Here is a 6,563-nt window from a genome sequence, read left to right on the forward strand (position 1 = left end):
CAACACTATTGTCATGAATAAATCAAACTAAGAGGAAGAGATCTTGAGGATGGCCAAAAAAGATAACCTATATCTATTGTAGAAGTTAATAACTAAAAGTAAGAAGAATCCAAACCTCTTTGTCACTTGATGTCATTGACTTGAATCACAAAAAACAATATGTTGGTTGTGATTATCATTTAATTTTAATGCCTATTTTGTTAACTTATAAAAGCTCTATCACAGACAACTTTTAATCTATTATTATCATTTATCATGATTCTTCATTCATTTGGGTATTTAACAAAGGAAATGGTTGGAATTGATTAAAAACTATGACGTGGAAACTTAGTAATACACTAAGAAAGCTAATATATTTGTCAATGCTACAAGTAGAAAGTCTTAGAGTGTGTTTGATTGCAAATATTTTTTATAGAAGCAATCAAACACTGTTAATTTTTCTATGAAAAATATATGTATGATACAAGTATTTAAAGATTCTTTCCATGGAATTCATTTTTCAAGGGGGTGGGGTGATTTTTATTTTCTAGGTAATGCAATCAAATACATCCTTAGAATAATGTACTAGCTACGTTGACTATCGAACCATTCTTTCTTGAGAAGTTAAGGCCATTAGATATGTAGAGGTAATACCATATGAAAGAATCACTTCATGTAACCATGTAATTGTAAGACTAACTCTACTACATATGATTAAGGCGGCTAAAGCTAGTGATAAGTGATGTGAATAGTTTAGGAGAGAGGTGGAACTTCGGAAGATTGTTGATTTTGAAGTGAGGGAAGATGGAGTTCTCATATTTAGAAACCATTTATACATATTAACTAGTGATAATTTGCAAAAAGAGATTGTTATAAAGACAGAGCTTATGTATAAAAACAAAAAAAGTTAAAAACTTATATTAAGAGAAAGAGGAGGAAACAATGAACCGATGTATTAATTCTTTAATCAATAGCCTTTATATAGGAAAAATACACAAAGCACTAAATCAACAACTACATAGCGTGCAAAAACAAACTTTTCTACAATTAGGGACACATACAGACCCATAAAATCACTAGAAATAGAAAAAACCTATTAACCAAGACAAAAAACAATTCAAATAAGTTAAATAAATTAATTAATACTTCCAACAATCCCTCCCTTAAACTAATGTTCCAAACATAACATTCAGTTTAAGAGCCAAACTTCAATGCATTATCTTCTAAATTGGATCAGCTGAAGTACAAACACCAAGCTGCCTCCTGCAGCTTTGAAATGTAGGGAATTTGAGAGGCTTGGTTAGAATATCAACAATTTGGTTTTCTCTTATGCAGTAGATTAAATTAATAACTCCAGCAATTGTGAGATCCCTCAAGTAATGATACTTCACATCTATATGCTTGCTTCACCCGTGCATAACAGGATTTTTGGAGAGCTTTATTGCTGAACTGTTGTCACAATAAATTGCAGTGGCTCCATCCTGCTTAAAATGCAAATCTTTAAGAATCTTTCTTATCCAAATGGCTTGACAAACACATGAGGTTGCTACAACGAATTTAGCTTTAATGGTTGATAGTTGGCTACTTTACTTTTTAGAAGACCACGAAAAAACCCCTGAACCCAACATAAAAGCATATCTAGATGTGCTTCTCATGTTATCTTGATCCCCTGCAAAATCACTATCAGTAAAGCCTACCAAGCTTGATGTTTTCCTTTTCTTGTAGAGTAAATTGAACTCCTTAGTTCCTTACAAATTGTGAAATATCCTCTTGGCACACTACAAGAAATTTAGGATTTAGTGACGGGAATTTTCTTCGCTATTTTACTATGGAATAGTGACAGAATTTCGTTAATTAGTGACACAAATTAACGACGGAAAAATATTCCATCCCTAAAATAATTAAAAAAAATTAAAAATGAAAAAGTTCTTAAATTTTTAGCGACGGGTTATTAAATCCATCACTAAAAGTAGCTACTTTTAGCGACGCAAAGGGGGTTTCGTCGCTACATTTTTATAAGGAAAGAAAAATAAAATCAAATTTTTATTTAGCGATAGAATTCATTTTTCGTCACTAATTTTAGTGATAGAATTCTTTTTCCATCGCAAAACCTCCCATCGCTATTTTTTTTTTTAAAAAATTACATTTAATATTTATTTAAATAACAAAAAATAAAAAATTAATTAGTGACAGAAAATAAATTCCGTCACTAAATAAAAATTATATTTTATTTTTGTTATTATTAAACTTTAGCAATGAAAAACCGTGCCCGTCACTAAAATTAGCAGCAAAAATAATAATCCTTCGCTAAAATTAAAAATAAAAAATTAATTTTAATTTTTGTTTAATAACTAAAAAAATAAAAATTAATTTTAGTGATGCAAAATTCAATCCATCGCTAATTTTAATTTTCCTTTTATTTTTTATTTTTAGTTAATTAGTTTATAAATATTTAAACTTGAGAGGAATATTTAAATTGTATAAAAAATGAAATATATTAATGTATAAATATATTTAAAAAATTAAATATACATTTAAACATGAGATGAATATAAAAAAATTAATTTATAAAAATTAATTTTTTTAATTTAAATAAAAATATTAAGTTTAAAAACAATAATATTGTTAAATTCTAAAAATATCAATTAATATATTTCATATACATAATTAACTATTGGTAATATTTATTAAATGTGTACAAAATGTAAACAAACACTAAATTTGAAAAATAAATTAAAAGTTTAAAAACCATAATATTGTTAAAGTTTTTATTATTTTAAATGTTAGAAATTACAAAAATGAAACAATATCAGGGGATTATATTATATATAAAGAAGTTTAGGAGCTAACTTGTCAATCTCTTTCTCTCTATATGTAATATTTCAAATCAAAATAAAAAATATCTTATATTTCGTAATGTTAGAAGAATCAAGTTTATAGATCTAGATGGCAGTTTAATAATTTTAAACAGCCAAATCAATGGAAGAGAGTACCTTGAAATATAAATGTTTAAAGAAAAGGATATATCATTGACGAGTGTCTTGAGACGAGATTTATGATGCTGAAAATGATCAAAACGGGGATAGTTTTTGGTACAACTAAAATATAGCCTAAAAAATCGAATGATTATAAGGGACTTCCAGAAAGTCAATAGAACCCTAAAAGGGCTTCAGTTTTATGTAAGGACAAATCTTGAAGTGGTATCGGTATGAAACAAAGGTTTTGTGAGGACATTGGGGCAAAAATATACTTATCGAGTAACTTGGAGTTATCAATCTTAGATTTTAAATATTTTGATGATTATTAATTCAATATTTGATAATTGTGCAAAGTCTAAAATGGGATTATTGAGGTTAATTGTGAGGATATGACCTTGGTTAATTATGAGGAGTAATGAGGTGAGGTGTTAGGAATTGGGAAAAGTGAGTTAATAAAAGTAATGATGGCATAAATTAATTAAAGGTATGGTGAGGAGTAATGAGGTGAAGTGTTAGAAATGAGAAAAAATGAGTTAGTAAAAGTAATGATAGCATAAAAGGTATGGTGAGGAGTAAAGATGTGAGATGTTAGGGATGGAGAAAAGTGAGTAAAAGTCATGATTACGGATTTCAAAAGTTATTATAATATAGTTTTGGATCACTTTGGAGTTCAAATCTTATCAAGTCTAGGACATGTGGCAAGCCACCATTGGCTACTTGAAGATAAAATTGAAGCCTCATCATGACCCCCTAAGGTGGCGATGCGTGATTGGTCTGAAAAGTCTATAAATAGGCCATGGGATTTAAACTCAAAACATATTTAGTTCAAATTAGAGATTCATTTGAGAGATTTGTGCTTGAGAAGAAGGAGAAAAATCTGCAAAATGAATGAGGAATGTCGGAGTAAAATCAAGGGAGAATGAGCATCGCTGGAGTTCATGCCAAACACTCAAAGAAACTGCGAGATAAGTTCAGTTTCTTGTAATATTTCTGTAGAAAGAGAAGAGAGGGACCCATAGATTCGAATGGAGGTCAAATCAAAGTTAAATGAGAAAGTTATTGTCAAAATACGAAAGGGTGTCGAAACTGTCGCCGGCGTGTACAGTACACATACCGGAAAGGGGGTACACGTGGCACCTCATGAACCACCTTCTAGCGACGTGTGAGGGAGCATGGAGCTTCGTTTTTCCCTGAAAATTTTTAATTTGTCCCATCATTTAATGCCCTTCAACTCTATGTATAAATATTAGAGGTTTAGCTTACTGAAGCTAGTGTTTTCTGCAGAAACTAGGCCCATTTGCGGCGAAATAGTAACTTCCAATTGTAAACCCTCAAGTTAAGTAGTTCGACCTTAAACCCGATTTTTATGGTTTTATCATGTTGACATGCCTGGTTATGTTATTCATCATGTAGAGTGCATTCACATGTATTGATGATGAAATATACATATGTACACGATGATATTATTGATCATGCATCGCATAGGTTTAAGAGTACGAACTAGCATCATTGCTCTACCAATGGTGCCCCTGTACACCTCAACCTGGTAAGGAGATCGTAAAAATAGAGAGTAGCCATAGTGTGCAGTCGACTCAAACAAAAAGAATGAGGACATTTTGCATTTTGCATACATGCACGAAATATGAAGTTTGTTCTCTTACTTAGATGATTCATCATCTAATTGGACTTTGTCTTTGGAATATTCAAACGTTACAGATGAAAATGTAGTAGAAGGAAGGATGGAAAAAACATGTAATGGCCCTTATCAAATGGATGTTGTGTTGGTTATACGTTTATATAGCCTATGTATTTAAAGTTCTGCTATTTTGAATTCTGAGCGTTTTGAAGAATGATGATGTATAACTTTATTTTTGGGTTAATGCTAAAGTTAAGGTTCGATTCCTATTGTTCGCTATTGATTAAGTACCTAGCTTAGCTTATATGTTGTATGATTTTTCATGCTAATATGGTAGATGGAAATTTTGGATGTTTTGTATTATGTTGAGATTGTTTCTTGAAAAAGATAGGCCGAAATTTCCTAAGTTATAGTATGTCTGGAAAATGGGGTGTTACACTATAAATAGGAGAACTTTTCGCTAAGTTAAGATATGCTCACAATCTTAGTGAAACTATAATTTCACTTTGAACACAAGACTGACTTATGCATCAAAAGATTTACAAGTGATCTCATTCGCGTCTTAAACTTGTTTTTCTCTTTGCAAGCCTCTCGAAAACACCAAGAGACACTTTTTTGTATCTCTATCGAGACATTATCTCGCATAAAAAAAAATCATTATTATATCTTGACAATAATAATGTAAATTCAGTACATAATATTGGTTCTTAAAACTTAACTCGAACATGCAATTTTTATTAGAAATAAATTATTTTTAAAATAAATTCACTAAATGTCTCATCATTTTTTATGAATGTATTATCAAAATCATTTTTAAACTCTCTTAATGCTCATCTTCGTGCATCGGGCTCTTCGTTATTTTGTTGATCATCGCTTGATCTCTTTGTATAACAGTTGTATATCGCTAGTTCTTGAAATTTATTATCTTTTTATTTTTAGTTTTACTTTCCTTGTTGACAAGTTTTGCGTCTATATTTTTTTGTGAGACTCAAGATCTATCCTATTAATCTGTAGATGTTTTGTGGTCTTCGTTTGTAATTCTTATTTATAGAAAAAAATTAATTATTTCATGTAACAAAATAATAATAAATAATCCAATATATTATTTAGATTTATTAATTTATTATAATTATTAGATTTATAATATAATTATATTTTTAAATAAATATTAATTTGAAATGTAATAATTTAAATTATTTTATTATCACATTTTAGATGATTACAATAAATTATTACTCGATTAATAAGATATACAAGTAATGATTTAAAGATTTATGGGTCGCTTGAGTAATATAAAACATTACTCAACTAACTTTTCCATGATTTTTTTTACCTCAATTATCATGATTTAAATTATTCAAATACTTGAATAATTTGCTTACCAAGCAACAAGTAATTTACTAAAGGAACTTGATGTTTTAAACATTAATTAGTCAATTCGAATTCCTTCAAGGAATTTCAAAAAGATTTTTCAATATCATCATATTGAATATATTATGATTTTCACTTATACATTCTTTTTAAATGAATGTATTAGGATTGAGAACTTAAGGACTTGATGTTTTTCTCCTAAACATCAAGCATTCAATTTGAACATTCATATGTGTTTGACTCAAACACTTCTCGATACATTCCTCTAAGTACACTTAGGGTTTTAAGATAATTACTCAATTAATGAGTAATACTTCTATTTAAGCTTACTCACATGTCTTACTCGATTAACATATATCTTGAACACTTAAGATATCATTTTAAGCTTACTCGAGTAATGTGTTCAAGTATACTCTAAGTACACTTAGGATTTCTCTTGTGTGCTATGGATACTTAAATTAGTCCTTAAGATCCATCGTAGATTCTCGTCATCAAATCATCCTAATAGAGAAAATTCATTAAATTTTTGCATTTAAATTCTTATAATCAAAACATCCTCAAAATCAAACTCAACAAGATACATAATGATGTGACAATCT

This window comes from Diospyros lotus, chromosome 8 (genome assembly GCF_014633365.1).
Source record: "Diospyros lotus cultivar Yz01 chromosome 8, ASM1463336v1, whole genome shotgun sequence".
In the NCBI taxonomy this organism is placed as follows: domain Eukaryota; kingdom Viridiplantae; phylum Streptophyta; class Magnoliopsida; order Ericales; family Ebenaceae; genus Diospyros; species Diospyros lotus.